General features: G+C 50.6%; 1 protein-coding gene across 2 annotated transcripts in view; it reads left to right on the top strand.

The window, feature by feature from the left end:
* Positions 1-6,157: 6,157 nt before the first annotated feature.
* Rnf144a (ring finger protein 144A) overlaps positions 6,158-16,356 on the top strand; it is a 120,852-nt gene continuing 110,653 nt past the window's right edge. Inside the window, exon 1 of one of the 2 annotated variants that reach the window (XM_075984119.1) lies at positions 6,158-6,316. The gene's annotated coding sequence lies outside the window, so the exon portion shown is untranslated. The remainder of the gene's footprint in view (positions 6,317-16,356) is intronic. The other variant, XM_075984117.1, reaches the window with a different exon arrangement.

Here is a 16,356-nt window from a genome sequence, read left to right as displayed (position 1 = left end):
GCTCCAGCCTGCCCAACACTGTGGCCTTGTCACCCTGAGAAAATGTGTCTGAGCCTCCCTTAGCCATCTCTCTTGTTGGAGCAAAGGGAGCTTGCTTCCCTAACTTACCACTGCTCGGGTCTCTGAGGAGGAGTGTGAAGCAGAGTCAGGCTGGTAAGAACTCAGACAGAGGGCCTGGGGGCATTGCAGCAGAGTCTGTGGAAGCCCTCTGCCCTTCTCCAAGGTAAGGGATGCTGGGCAGGCATGGACGCCACCAGCGGTGCCTACTGGAAGCATCTTTGGGTGAGGCAGTTTCTTTTGGCTCCTTGTAATTCCTGGGAGAGGAGATGTCCAGCATCCATTGCCCCAGTCAGCAGTCAGGGCCTGGGGTGCTTTGGTTTTATCTGTGTGCATACGCACAAGACCCTGGGATATCCGTTGCCTTATAGAAACCTAAAGCAATGGTACACAATACAGTGCTCCATTGCATCACTAAAAACTTCGCCCAGACCTGGGTGTGGAATACCATTTGTCGTCTTCCTGTTCTCTTTATTTTGAACCTTGAGGATCACATGGATGGGGCAGTGTCCCTTGTGATGAGATTGGGGGATCTAGTTGTCAGGGGCACAGACCTGGGGTCCCTTCCTGAATCTCTTCTTCGTTGTACTTTGTCTGGACTCCTTCAAATGTTAATATCTGAGATTGCAGCTTCTTGGCTTCGATTTAAGATTGGCTGCTGCATCTTGCTTAGCATTGAGCTTGGTTTATCTCAAGAGACAAAAGTACGTGCTGCTCAAAGCTAGTAAGTAATGAGTTAGTTTAGAAAGGACGGTGTCACAATGATTTCTACAGCTTAACACACACAGACCTTCCAAGGAGTAGCCAGAGACTCAATGGCTTCGTTGGGGCTCCCATTAACTCAGCATACAGCTAAAAGACTGATATGGTGGGGTCAGGTGAGACTGAGGTTTTCAAACTCTCTTCATGGTCTCATCCCGATGTGCGGTTCCTCTGTACACCCAAGAAAGGCGCTGCGTGCCCTAAAGGCAAGAGAGATGGAACCCGGAGGGTGAGACATTTTATCTCTGCCACAACCAAGTCCACTTACATCGCGTGTAATTTAATTATTCCTTCTGAGTTGAGAAAGTCTTTAAATTTGTCAAGCCGCAGGGACCAAGTTCTATTGATTACTACGGAAAAGCAGTATAATAAAAAGCCAAAGATGGCCAAACCAGCCAAGAACCTTGGGGAGCAGCGTACTGAAGCCACCATTGGGCAGAGATCGCAGAACTGGCCTGGGGCACTTTGTGATGAAAAGCCTGAGCAGAGATTTCTCTCTTTTCGATTTTGGCTCTCACTAGATTCTACAGCATTTGGTTTGAAGACACACAGAGAACAATGGAAGGCAGGATATATATACTTTTCCAAAAAGGACCTCATGTAGCCTAGGCTAGCCTATCACTCTCTGCTTAATCAAAGATGACCTTGAACTTCTAAGCCTCTGCCTTCACCTCCCAGGCGTGTGCTAATACTTCTGGTTTATACAGTTCTGGGCATTTGTGCACGCGAGATAAGCACTCTACCAGCTGAACTATATCCCCAGCCCCCACTTACTTCCTTTGACAAGTATGAATTGAATGTCTGGAACTTTCCCTGTCAGAGTGGAGAATGGCAATGAATAAGATACACCACGCCTCCATTCTGGAAGGAAAGCAGAAATAGAAAGGCCTTTTTTTTTTTTTCATTAACAGCTCAACCTTTTCACTAAGTGTCATTTATTTTCCCGCCTTTGGGTGACGCTTTTATTTTTAGTATCACACGTATTCTCTAAATTTTAGTTACACGTGGGCATATTCCAGGTGCTTGCTTTCACTTGCTGGGTAAATTGGAAAAAGTACAAAATTTATTAGCTAGATTGGGTTTTCCATAGAAACAGAGCCACTAGAAAAATATTGTATACATTAACACACATACACTATAGATAAAGTCCATATAATCCATATAATTATATCATATAAAAGTCCAGATCTAATGGGTACATTAGCATGGTTCTTGTGACTATGAAGAGCAGGGCTCCTAAGATCTATGGACAAGCATGATGCTGGTGAGATTCAGTCTGAGCCCACAAGCCAGAGAATCAAATGGAGTTGTGTGGATAATGGGGAACAGGCCAGAGCGATTCCTGGACTCAGAAGTTCAAAAACCAGGTACTTCTGTATAGGAGGGCAGTCGAAGATGGAAATCAATGCCAGCAGAGAGCTAACTGCCCAGTGCTTCCCTTCTGTTCTCTTTCAGCCTTGAGTGGGCTGGCCCATGCTAGTAGGCTGGGTGGACCTTCTTCACCTAGTCCGCTGGTTCCAGGACCAGTCTCTCCTAGTACTCTCAAAGACACAGCTCTATGGACACCTCATAGCTCAGGCAAGTTGACACATGGCTTGCTATATGGCAGGGGCTGGATGTCTGAGCTGTAGGTGTGGATGGGGCTGCCTACTGAGACCATGAACAAGTACCTGCTCCAGGCACTTTCTGTCCTGATAGTTTACCCGCCTCATCTTTGATGTGTCCCAGTTTACAGAGGGACCTTCCATCCCCAATGCACAGTGCGATCTGAGAAAGTGTGAACCCGTAGTCTGATGTCCCCATTTTCTAAGGACAGGGATCATAATGAGGACCCAGCCTACTCTACTCTGACTGCATCTTAACTAATGCCACCCACAATCACCCTCTTTATGAAATGCTCACACTTTGAGGTGCTCATAGCTGGATTTGACATAAATTTCTTCAGGGCTGGGGAGGACACAGACCAGTCCACAGTAGTGTATGACTGTCACAGAGAAATTGCCTCTTTACTCGTACCTTCTTGAATGTCCTCCATTTGGAGGACAATATCTCTGCCTCGTGTGCATATGGTACCATGGATGGATACATATTCCTGAGACGTCAAAGCTGATAAAGAGGAAGGCTCTGAGGTAGGTGCAGGTGTGGCTGGGATCCCTACCCACCATGACCCGAGAGTATCAGGAATTTTCTTCTTTCCTGAGGCTTTGTCCCAGGGTGTGCTGCTCGCTTCACCTGGAACAGGGGCCAGTACAGAAAAGTACAATGCGTGCCCTTGCTTTGGAGTGCCGTTCAGAATGAGTTTAACAGGCATGGATGGGCTGGGGTGGGAGGTTAGACCCCAGGTCTCCTGAAACAAGAAGTCCTCCGGGATCCTGGCTTTCCCTAAGGAGAAGCTGAAAGAGGAACTGTCACTCAACTTCGCACTTCCCTCTAGGAACAGAGATTTGCATAAAAACAGCCAAGTGAAGCCCAGGCAGGAGGTCATAAGTTTGAGAAAAGCCTGGGTTAGATTGTGAGTTCCAGTGCAGCTTGGCTACACTGGGTTAGACTGTCTCAAAAAAAAAAAAAAACAAATGAATTGAAAGAGTGCAGATTCTATACTTTTTTGAGCTGATGAGGGAGGGGGACTTGATCGGGGGAGGGGGAGGGAAATGGGAGGCGGTGGCGGGGAGGAGGCAGAAATCCTTAATAAATAAATAAATTAAAAAAAATATAACAATCATGAAAGCATGCAAAAAAAGAATGTGCAATCAAAAGTTTAGACAAATTGCATTGCCTATTTTGTTCTTTTTTTCCCCCTCTTTTAGCTGTAAGCCACAACTTTGAACTTCCGTCAATTGTGTCTGGCAGAAAACCACACATGGGTTTCCATGGCTTCGGCCTCTATGCTGTTTATGTAGGCAGCAGTGCTCTGGCCTCCTTTCCCCATGGCATCAACTGCCCGCTGTGAGTGATTACAAGGGACCCAGTGAGCGACAGTGAATGACACATCACTGGCACAGACCCTCACAGTGAGGTCTTTCAAACAGGCTCAACATGACCACCTTGAGAGGAGATGGTCAGTCTTCCCCCAGCAAAGGGCTGGACTGAAGAGCCACTATGAAGGTAGAATGGGTTTAAGATTCAGGCAGTTTTCTGGACAGAATGGCATTAACTGCAAGAGCTCAGAGGAGCCAGCTTCATTCATGACCGAGCACTTACTACACCCTGATTCCGTGCGGGATTTCACCTAAAGATCCTGTAGATGGATGATCTAAGATCTGGAGTAAATGCCCAGCACAGGAAGCATGGAAAATACCCTAATCCACATTAAAAACAAAATAAATAAATATATATTCAGAGATCAGGGCATGCGGAGAGTAATGGCAGATCCAGCAGGCTTCGTAGATAAAACTGGACATGGATGGTGTGGTCCGCTGCAAACCCTGATTTCAGTGCCCATGTAGTGGCCCCAGTCCATCTCACAGAAAGAGTCTCATTCGCCAACACCCCAGGTCAGGGCAGTGAAGGTACACTGTCCCCACATAAGCACCGATGATGGAGGCTTTTCCGCCAAGCCCCAGATGCACATAGGCAGTGTGTTTCTGATCCTTTGTGTCAGCCACAGCGCAGAATGCCTCAATACACCTGCTCCTTCCACTTGCTGTGAGCTTCCAGCCTCCCCAGCAAAATCTCTCAATCCTTCATTCATAACTTCACTCCCCAACCAGGCCTGGGGAGGTCAAAGCTCAGGCCTTCAGGCAAAACTATTTCTGTCTTCCAGTGAGAGGCCGAAGCAACAAAGTGCCGTTGTTAGGGATCTTCACACTGTGAGCTTTCTCGAACAATGGCATTCACACAGAGTCTGAGGCAAACCAAGGCACTAGGAGGCCAGCACGTGTCCTTGTTTTGTTTAGCTGACTTGTGCTTATTTGACATAGGGTCTCACTATCTAGTCCAGGCTAAACCTTGAATTTTCGACCCTTCTGCCTCAGAGCTCAGAATGCTAGGATTGCATGTGTGAGACACCTCATTTAGCAAGCACGTAGTTTTGCAGATCAGAGACATTCAGCACAACTGGTGACGATGTGGCTGTAGGAACTGAGGAGACAGCTCAGTCAGTGCAGTGCTGGCCAGGCAGGCCCGAAGACCCAAGTTTAATACACAGCATCCATGGAAAAATGCAGGTGAGGTGCATGCCTGTTATCCTAGCACTGGGTAACAGGGGTGAAAGTAGAATCATGAGGTGTCCTGGAGCTTGCTAGCCAACCAGTGTGGCTCAGTATGTATGGGAAAGAAAGTGGACACCGCAGCATTGACCTTAGACATGTATGCATGCCCATATACACATGTATAAACTCAAATGCCCCCACAAAGATGAGAATGTACCAGTCGAATACAGAATGGACAGTTTTAAAATTCCATTGTGGAGCACCGCTGCGTGGACCCAAATGCTTCATAGAACATCTTAGTACAGGGAGTGAGCATTGGCGTGTTTGTGTGTGTTTAGGATTCCCCCAACAGCTTTCTGTAGTAAACTGTCAGCTCCTGACATTCCCAGAACCTTCCAAAAAATATCCTTACCAGCTGGGGGCCCCAAATAGTCAAAACATTTGCCTGTGGGGACATTTCATTCTAGCCATCGTATATACTGCCAGGCTTCATTCGCGTTTGCACGTTTGACATGGATGGAAGACAAGAACTTCCAGGAACTGCCAGCGGTAGTGAGAGGACCATAGCTCATGAGGATTCCCATCCAAGTGGTGGATCTCACGTTCTGAGAGAAAGAATTGAAATGCTGTGGTCGCTGCTTTCTGTATGTGCGCAGAGCATTAGCCTCAGACCAAGCTGACTGAGGACTCTTCGCTATCCATTAGGGTGAAAAGATGTTTCTTGTCCGTTGGCTTACAGTCTTCCTCGTAAAAGTATTCGGGCGGGACCATCAAGCAGGCCTCTGGCAAGCCCGAAGGCTCTGACTTACATGGCTGGACTCCATCCCAGGGTTCCAGATGCCCCCCTGAATGATATTCCCAGCTCCTGACTGGTAGGGTCAGGCTGCTTCACGCATTTCTTCCAGCTGCTGGTACTTGTTTTTATACAATTAAAGTAGGGGTCCACCTTCAGGCAGTCTCTTTGCATCCTTGCTTTACTCCAGGGCACACCCCTCTCTCTGAGGAGACCTGGACCCTCTGGCCCTGTCTTCTGATTGCTCTAGGGGGCTGCCCGTCCGGTGCTGGTGCATGGACGTCGCCGCACCTCTAGACGGCAGGGGGCGCCGGCGTGCGAACTGGCTCTGTCTCCCGCGCCCGCGCTTAGTGCGCGCTCGCGCCCCGCCGACCCCGAGCGCGCAGTTCTCGGGGCGCAGGGCGGGGAGGCAGAAAGGGCGCTGCGCTGCGGGGCGGGCGGGCTGCGCGCGGGAGGCTGACGGGGGCAGCGGCACCCGCTAGCCGGCACCGGGCGGGGCCATCGCAGCCGCGCGCAACGAGGCCGAGCGGGAGCCCGGACCGCGCGGGACCAGGTGGGTGACGCGCGCGTCCCCTTTGTGTCGGCATCGCCCGAGCGGGCCGCGCGGGACGGGGCTGTGCGGGGCTGAGATCGGTCCCCCTCCCCTGCTGCCAGGTGGTGACCCGTGGGCTCCGGGGCGGCTTTTGAAAGCTCTGCTCCCGGTGTCTGCTCGGATGGCGCCCGCGTCCCCCTGGCCGCATGCACTTTGGTAATTGTGCCCCGCGGGGCAGTCTCCAGCCGCAGGCGCGGGGTGCTCTGGGTTGGAATGGCCCGGGTGGGCGGTCGTCTGCAGGCCTTAGGTGCACTCCGGCCGCGACCTGGTTGTGGGCAGAGTGAGGGCTTGGGGGAAGGTCGAATCCGTTCCGGCCGGCGGCTGTGGCGAGTACCCCGCAGTGTTCAGTTGCGCCTGGCCGTGGGCATCGTCCTCTGCTGGCCTCTGGCCCAGGAGTCCCTGTGTCCCTTGCGCCCCGCCCGCCCTAGGAAGTCCGCTCAGGTCTCGCGCATCCCGCGCTCCGCAGCGCTCTGGGTTTTCGACACCATCTGTGGAGCTCAGAGATTTAATCGCTCCTGCTAACAAGAGACTTCCTGGCCCTAGGGCGGGAAGAGGCGACTTCTTCACCCTTGGCTGGTCTTTGGTGGTCCTAAAGTTTGCTCTGATCTCCTTTTTGGTCTCTTTTTCCGAGAACATTTAAAAAAGGATGCCTCTTTTGAACAGTTATCTACAGCTTGCGTGGTGGTGTGGGGTCAAAGGCCGGGTAACAAAGAGAGTTAGACAAGGCCCTGGAAACCCTTCCCAGGGTTTCTGTGACCTAGGATGGAATGACAGTCCAGGCTTGCTTAGGAGAGTTTTAGAAAGGAAGTGCCTTCCAGGACTGGTGCCTGGGAGACAGAGTAGTTCCTTCTCAATGATGCTGGCCAGGGTGAGAGTTTAGACGGCTAAGAGATGTGTCTAAATGCTACGCGCGAGATGGAAGGTCAGGTGGCCACAGCGCCCTGAGATGAGAGGGCAGAGACAAGGGCCTTTCTAAAGGAGGAACATGGAGTCAGATGACCTGTGGGGCCTAGCTGGGGTGGTGGGAAATGCCCCAGCAAAGGAATGCAGAGTGTGAAGGACCTTCCCTATGGATTGCCTTCTTAGCTCCCAAGGAGCCCAAAGACTTCCTCATTATGCCTTCAACTGTGATGCGATAGGTCCCGAGTACTTTTTCTAGTTTCTGTCTGCCCCAGTTTTGCTTTTTATTACATTTGAAGGACTGCTCAGGAAGTATGTCTAGAGGGGTGTTTGAATTGCAAGCCAAGAGTCTGGGCTTGCCTCTGTGGAGTGGGAATGATGGGTGGGCTTGCAGGAGGACAGACAGTACCCATTACTTCAGAGTAGCTATGGTCATGTTGAAGAGGGAGACCTGGGGCCGGCTGTCCCTTGTGGCCTTGAGAGTCAGATAGTACCCTTCCCCACACATACCTATTTCACTAGCCAGGGTTCCATGCAAACCTCCTGGGAAAATGGGTGTGCCTCACTCAGCTGGAACTGGAGGGAAATTTTCCAGATCCAGCACATTTTGAATTCTGGAGTAAACATTTTGATAGGAGCGCTGTTGTTTAGTTTTTAAGCAGTGAGGATTTTCTGTAGGCTCTCTAGGCCAGGCTGGCACTGTGTAGCTGAAGATGACCTGAACTCCTCCAGTTTATACCGCTGGAGTACTGAGGTTCACGGAATGGACTGCTGTATTCATTTTATGCAAGACTGAGGTTCGAACCCAGGGCCTTATGAATGTGACTAGAGTGTCTAAAGATGTCCCAGTTCTCATGTCAATACCCCCCTACCCCATCAAGGGGAATGGCTGAAGGTTAAGCTGATGCGGATAGAGTAAGGAATCCATCCTAAGGGGAACCGCTGAAGGATAAACTCAGGCGGATGAAGCAGGAGCCCACAGGCCACAAGCCAGTGCGAGCCCTGGACTGTCGTGAACGTGTATTTTACAAGCATCTTTCAAAATTCTCTTTGCAAGCTCACAGTGCCTGTTTACAGTCTGTTCCTAGACGACGTGGCTTCTTCTGGGGCCTCACTGTGGCTTGGGACTTGGAAAAGAAATCACGCACCGTGTTACAGCAACTGCCGTGTTCAGGGCTAATGTGCCGTTCTGCTCGCAGCAGTAGGGCCCCGCGCCAGGAGCCACGTTGCCTGACTGACTGAGAAAGCTGTTTTTTCCACTGTGGTTCTTCACTTGGACTTGCTGCCTCCTTTTGTTCAAATATCTCCTCTTGGAGGCCTCTTTCTCCAGTGGCAGAGAGAGCTGGCAGAAGCCACTGAGAGTTACCATGGACCCATCAATACCTGTAACTCTATGAGGGCACTGTGGCTGGAGAGGAGCAGTCTGGTGCCATCTACATGGTGCTGGGGTGGATCTGGTCTGGAATTAGTTCTTCTGAACGTCTATGGTCCTTTCCCTCTTCTCATATTGGAACAGGACAGGGATGTGTTTGCTATCCCGGGATCTCCAGGATCTCCAGCTATTTGGGAGGATGCTCACCTGACCTAGTGGTACCTCTGGCCCCCTGGCATGTTTCCATATTGAGGCTGGTTTGGAGGCTGTGTGGAGTGGATTCTTTCTAGGAAGGCAGACTGTCACATTTCCCCTGGGTCTTTGTGGACGGTGCCCCTCATTCCTTCTAGTCTGGAGAAGTTATTCGAGGCTAGCCTTCTTTGGTTTCCCAATTGCGGATTCATATGGAGACTATTTTCTTAATTAGCTGGAGAAATTAATTGAAGCCACTGTTCACACTTCTGCTGGGCATTTGTTCCCTGCAGTGTACCCACCTAGCCCTCTGATCTGCTTGCTGGGATAGCCCCAGTTCCCTGAGGATAAAGTCTTGGCCTAAATGTTCTCCCAGGTTCACTAGCAAAGCTGCAGTTCTTCAATAGTGTTTTCTAGAAGAATCGACACTATAGAATGGCCTGCAGACACGGCCATTTGTGCAGACTTTTAGAAAGAAAAGGTAAAATTTTCACTCTCTGAAGGGCGGCTGCTCTCCAAGGCTGCGCAGTGAGAAGCTGGGTACCGAAGCTAAAAGGGCCTCCTAGCTACTTCGCAGAACTCTAACAAACCTTCATTTCATTGAGTGGTAGTTCTCAGACTGTGAGTGGGTCCTGACCCCTTTGGGTGTAGAATGACTGTTTCATGTGGGTCACATACATTTATTAAAAGAGAATAATTGCTATTGTTACTTCATATGAAATTGTTTGTGCAACTGCTCGCAGGGCGCCGAATATTGAGTATTTGGAGTTAGATGCTGTATCCTCCGTATCAGATATTTACATTACGATTCATTCAGTAATTCATAACAGTAGCAAAATGACACTTATGAAGTGGCAATGAAGTCGTTTTATGATTGGGATCACCACGGCGTGAGGAACAGTATTAAAAGGTCGCCCCATGAGGAAGGATGAGAGGCACCGCCCAAATGTGTGAATTCATAAACCAGATGCAGCCTTCTAGGGGAGGGCCAGCTCCCTGGAGGTCATGTGACAGCCGATGTTTGTGCACTTCTGATGCTGGGAAGGGAGAAGACAGGAGTGACGTCCACTAAGCCTTGGTAGTGTGCCGGTTTTGAGACTCATACGGACCGCCAATGCAGCTCTCACAGCCATAGGACAGGTGTACAGCGCCGTACCCCAACCTGCTGAGGGCAGGCGTAGTTCAAGGTCTCGTGGGATGCATGCGGAAGTCAGGCTTTGACTGCAGAGGTCTGCAGAAAATGTATGACCTTGATCTAGAGTGTGGAGAACTGGAAGCGAAGACCTTAGCAGGTAGATTCTGAGGTGGGGTGTACAGCGTTGGGGATATACAGAGTGTAGTGGCCCCGTGGGAGGAGACTGCTTAGCAGGAACGAGCAGGTGGTTATCCTCGGAGATTAGAAGGTCAATGTCAAAATCAGGATATAGCAAGAAACACCGTGAGCTGGGTAGGGACTTAGGACAACCACAGAGGCACTGAGGTCATCTTGGGGACATGGGCGTGATAGAGGGATGGGACAGTGACAGCTCTCCAAACCAGGCTTCTCACTCGGCACATAGTGCATTCACTTCTGGTATCTTCTGGAAAGTTCTGTAGTATGTTCTCATTGCCATGTGTATGAGGCCTTTCTCCTTAGTATTCTCATATTTACTCCTGCACAGCTGGCTCATGGTAGAGGTCAGAGTTCAGAACAGGCGAGTGAGAGCGTCAGATAGTTGTCACTGTCAAGAGGCATTTCTCCCAAGTGGCCTGTGAAGGCTTCCACAGACAGCAGCAACTCCTGTGGGTGTTGAGACCTTCCCAGCAGGCCTCATGTGGTAGCACGGGTTGGGGCATCTTTTTGGGCCTCTCAGTTTTCCTGTAGTGCTGGGGGTATCAGCTGTTTTCTGTTCCGGTGTTCAAGCACCATGACTGAAACACCTCAAGGAAGAGAGTTAGTTTTAACTTCTTGCTCCAGAGGGATAAGAGTCCATGATGCATAGCAACCAGCAGCAGGCTGGATAACCAGAGTAGGAAGCAAAGGGCTCATGTCTGCTACTTCAAGCAGAAAACCAAGTGTAGTGAAAGTGTTGAGAGCCTTCAAACTCCTGAAGCCCCTTCGAGGGACATGCTTCCTCCCAAATGGCTCAGACAGCTCTGGGGACCGGAGACCCAGTTCCTGAGCCTAGGATATTCTCAGTCAGACTACCCAGGATGGCAACCAGGAACGGTCTCAGAGTCTGATGTGAATAGGACTGGCCAGCTCAGCTGTTAAGGACTGTAAGTGTTTCATACAGTGTGGTGCTTCTGGGAGAATGTGTTAAGTTTCAAAGAAGCGATTTCTAGGCAATCTCTGGGTTAGGGCATGCTTGGTTTTATGGGGTGGGTCTTGAGGAAGAAACTGTGTGAAACGTCAACCTAGGATGCCCCCTGACTTCCTGTGAACTGGCAAGACAGCCCACCTAGGATTGCTGATCTGTTATCTGATCAGTGACCTGCGAAGCTCAGAGGTTCTACTTACCACCCCTGTCACCCCACCCCCATCAGGGGCTCCCTGCACCTTCTTGTAAAGGTGATTTCCTTTCTGGCATCAACCACTGAATTTCTTTATTATTCCCTTGGCCGGCCCCATTTTACCCTCCCCAGTGACTCTCTGGTCATTCCCTGAAGAAAGCCAGCCTGATGTCAGAGGCCACCACTGTCCCTGCCTGAGTCTCCACGCCACTGTAGAAGGAGGAGTTCCCCTTCACAGAAGCCTTCAGAGCTTGGCATCGTTAGCCCCCTTTTCTGCATTTCCACTCTTAAACATGAGCACACAAAGCCAGCGTCATCACCACGGTATCTCTGGGCTTGCCTGCGATGCTTTGTGTTGGTCCCCTTCTGTCCCTCGGCATTCTGTCCACTGACTCCGGATTACTACCTGCTCAGATACCTCCAGCAGCCCCATGGCCTGTGTGGAGCCCCCAGAGCCCCTGAAACCCTGGGTTGAACAGCCTGCAATCCCAGGGCTGATCTCTCAGTAGCTGCCAGCTTGGACCTTTTTGCTGCCATCTTTGTCAAGAAAAGACTTTAAATGATCTGACCACAGATAACACGTTTTTCCTTATCTGGAGACACACTCGCACGTCTTCACTCTTCAGACAGTGGCTTTCTGCAGAGAAGGAAATGGAGGTACAACCAGAGGAAAGAGGCTGAGCTACAAAAGCTTAGGCCTGGGCCACACTAGCCCTGGCTCCCGTAGGCTCAAGTTCCTGAAGGCCCTGGCTTTCCTAGGCATCCATCCTCCCAGGCTTATGTTGCCTGAGGCTCAGCCCCCACCCTCTCTCCTCCTAGAGGTGGATTTTTCCCAGGAGGTGCTTCAGAGCAACTTTCGCTCAGAAGCCACGGTTGCATTTATCTAATCTATTCTAGCGATCTGTGTAACTTATTTCCTCTACTAACTATCAGCTCTACAAAGGCAGAAACTTGCTCGCTTGGGAGCTCTTCCCTCCTCCCCCAAGGCGCATTTCACTCTTCCTAAATGAGCAGCTACGTGGGGGTCTCTGTGGGCAGATCCGAAGTGAAAACAAGGACACGTTAACTGTCACCGTCCAGCGTGACCACAGGACATCCACGCTACTGGCCCTTTGTTTGGAAGTTTGGATTGAAGCTGAATTCAGTCGGTCAGGTTGGGACACTGGGTCTGGAGTGGGAAGGGTAGACTTCTCCCAGAATGCACAGGGGAATCATTGGGGTAGTGGGTTTGATACGCTGAGTAGACAACTCCATCCCGACAGTACCCAGAGTCTGACAGACAAATGCTGGATCTGCAGTCTGGGCTGCGTGCAATGCAGATGAGGCACGAGGAGTGATCCTCTTACCGAGGCATCCATAGTGTACCAGAAGGAGCCATATGATGAGATTGACACATTAGGACCACGAACTAGGCTGTACCCAGCAGGCTTCTGCAGAAAGACACAGTGGCCCTGCATTGTGTGCTATGGTGGTCTGAGCAGATTAGAGGTCAAGACAGGTGCTCTCTGGTGCAGAGGGACTGACTCAGCAGCAGCCGCAGGTTAGCATTTGAAAGTGCTAAAGAGATGGGGTGTCTTGTGAACCCCAGGAGCAGCAGGGCGGGGTGGGGGGTCACTCACCCTTCCATGTGGAGTCCTTCTGATGAAAGACCTGAGTAATCTCCCCCAAGTAGGGGGCAGAGCCCTTTGTAGGTGTGCTCGCCAGCCACGGTGGGAGGTGGGAGGAAGGCTTGTGCTCTTCCTCACGGATGGAGAAACACTTCCTCAGGGATACAGGTACACTCTGCCTTAGCGGAGAACAGCCTATGGCTTCTGAGGACTCCATCCGTGCCCTTGTGCGCTCACAAGCGTGGGCAGGTACTTCCAGGACCTGTGCATTGGAAGTGTGCAAATAGGATCAGAAACACAGATTCATTTTTCCTAACCTTCCCCCTTGGTTCTTGGTAGCCTGAGGCTGGGGGCGTGTCATTCCCTAAGGCTCAGCAAAGCAAGGGCTTCCAGATGACTGTGGGGTTGAGAAGCTCAGGTTGTGGAATTTGTTGGCTAAAAGGTGTATATAGAAATATATAACCACGTGGGCAGGGCTGCGGTTAGATCCTTGACGTCCTCAGCTGGACGGGTCAGCTGCCTGGATGTGCGTGTGGACCCTGATTCCTTCTTTGCTGCTTAGAGACGGAACTGCCAGCCTGATAGGCGAAGGGACCAGATGTGGCAGGAAATTCAAGAAAGAAAAAGAAAAAGATTCCATCTAAGAACCGACCTTTTCAACATGTCACCCCAACATCTGTCCTTGCTCTAGGCTCTCCCCAAGTTCCCTGTCCTGAGGCCCAGCACTTTAGTGCTTAGAGAGGAGAGAACGATTTCCTTGCTATTTTATCATGCGAGCCTGCAGGTTACACAGGGTGAGAGGGAGGCCGACCACAGGTGATAGGTTGGAATCCAGGCCAAGGCGTCACTCTGGTCCCGTGAGCATCTTTTTCTCTGCCTGGAAAAACTAACAAGGGTATATTCACTAGTGCCCTATAGTGTGTGCCTGTGCATGTGTGCACATGCGTGGGTCCATACTATCCTCGTTTCATCTCTATGGCAGTGACAAGACACCATGACCAAAAGCAGCAGATAGGAGAAAATGGTTTATTTCAGCTTACACTTCCAGGTTACAGTCCGTGACGGCAGAGAAGACACGGGGTAGGAGCGCGAGCCAGCTGCTCACACCACCATCAACAGTTAACACAGAAGAACAGACTCAGCCATGCTACCTGCACACTCTTAAACAGTTCTGCCCACCTCCAGGGTGGGCCTCCCTACCTTAAACAATCGCGAAAATCCCCATAGACATGCCCAAAGGCCAACCTTGTGTAGCTAATTCCTCAACTGAGACCATCTTCCCAAGGGATTTCTTCTAGGCTGTGTCAAGTTAAAGTTAGCCAGCACTCAAACCACACACCACACACACACACACTACACACACACACGCACACATATCCATCAACACACATTCATCAACACACACCACACACATAAACACATGCACACACATATCATACATATATATGCATATATGTACATGTACATACAATGCACACAATACACACACATGCACACCTATGCCCTACACCCTTCAGTAACTGTTAGTGTTTGTATGTCGGTATATATTGTGTATTGGTGTTTATTTACTCGTCACAGGGTATTGGGATCAATGACTGGAGACTGATGTGGCAGCTTCTGTGTCCCTAAGAACTGGGATCTCTTTGCTTTTCCATCCTTAAATTTTCAGGATACTGGCTTTTGCTTGCACACTGGTCTTAGATGACTCGCCTAAGCTGTGTCTGTTTTTCTAGTCGTCGTGTGTGAGCCCGTGGCATCGGCCCCCTTTCCTTAGGAGGAGAAATGTTTTCCAAATCCACTATAGACACTGGTCTGCTATTGGGCTGGAGCTAGGCTGCGTTAGCCCAGGAGGGAGAGATAGAGAGAAGTGAGAGCCTGCAAGCCTGGGTGAGCTCCAGGGGCCTGGGTGAGACAGAGTTCATGGTTACAGCCAAGGGCAGTGCTTGTCCGTGCTGGGCTTCAATCAGCAGCTTTCCCTGTTCTTCCCAGAAGAGCACGAATCCATACGGGTCAAGGTCCAGGTGGATGTTTGTACAACTTCCGTGCTCTTGATGTGGTGGGGGCCCCTGTGTCTTTGTTCCCAGGCCCAGCATGGGTTGTAGTCTTTGTATCCCCAGTAAGTTTAGTTGCATCTGCGTCTTTCCCGCCAAAGCCATGTAAGTTCAAATGCAGTCTCGGCTTTTCATTATGTTTGTTTATGCTGTTAGCTCTTATTTACTCTACTCAAGTGTCAGCGAGTGCCTGGTTCTGGGGATCTGAAGGCTGGTTGAGGACTCCATAGGGAGGGTAAGGACTTAGACGTGGGGATGAGGAATTGGTAAGGCCTTCCTATAACACGTAGAGCATTATATTCTGTGGTCTGCAGAACATGAATTCCTGAACGATTGGAATTTCCTGCGTTCCGCTTTCCCTCTAGAAATCTGTTCAGCTGGAACCCACAGAAACCCTTTTCTCCAGCACCACAGCCTGTCCCTCGCTGATGGCTGTGGAGTGGATGATCCTGCAGGTGTGTGGATTTCCACAGGCTGGGTGAGGACTGAGCCCCATCCTCAGCGAGGCCCTGTAGTCCTGTGTCTGATAGGAACGCATCCTGAAGGACCTGGCTTCTCTTGCCTCTGAGGCAGTCCTGCAATTCCTGCAGGCCAATTGGCTGCAGTGTGCGGCTCTTATCTCTTAATACTTTAACACTTTCTGGCTTCGTTCCTCTTTGGCTCTCAGCTCTGCTCCCTTGACAGTGACCTTGTTTTCTCCGCGTCCTGAATGCAGGCAACAAGTCCAGCTCCAGTTAGGAGCAGCAGCTCGACTGGGCCCATTAGTGACAGATGTAGGCCATGAGTGGGTCCTGCCTGTCTGGCAGATAGGGGCTGTGTCTCGAGGTGGCGGGACCTCCCTTCTGTGGCTGGCAGCCATAAGCACAGGCAGATGGAGGAGATGGGACAGCCCTGGAGCCTGCGTGTTGTGGGGCTTGGCAGCTGGCTCCTCTGGCTCGTCCTGTGTGAGCTGTGTGGAACGTGGGTGAACAGTCTGAAAACACAGTGTGGAGCACCCGCAGGAATTTCTCTATGAATCACATGTTGAGATGGCTTTATTTTGCCTGCATTGGGTTAAATAAAACACGTTACTAATTGGCCTGGGGAGATGGCTCTGTGGTTAAGGTGCTTGCAACATAGGCATGAGGACTTGAGTTGGAATCTGTCCATCTGGTTTAAACGCCAGGTGGGTGTGGCGGTCTGTCTACTGTAATTCCAGCCTTGAATGGCAAGCGCAGGCTTCCCAGAGCTTTCCAGCTAGACTGAGTTTGACTGAGAGACCCTGCCTCAAAGAGGAGTGTGGAGGAGCGCTGAAGGGAAATGCCTAACACCGGACTTTGTGTGTTGCCATAGACATGTGACATATACACATACGCATACATGTATGTGCACACCACACACACAGAA

The sequence above is a fragment of the Microtus pennsylvanicus genome, chromosome 8 (assembly GCF_037038515.1).
Source record: "Microtus pennsylvanicus isolate mMicPen1 chromosome 8, mMicPen1.hap1, whole genome shotgun sequence".
NCBI lineage: Eukaryota > Metazoa > Chordata > Mammalia > Rodentia > Cricetidae > Microtus > Microtus pennsylvanicus.
The sequence above is the reverse complement of the archived record's forward strand: the minus strand, read 5'-3'. Positions and strand labels throughout refer to the sequence as shown.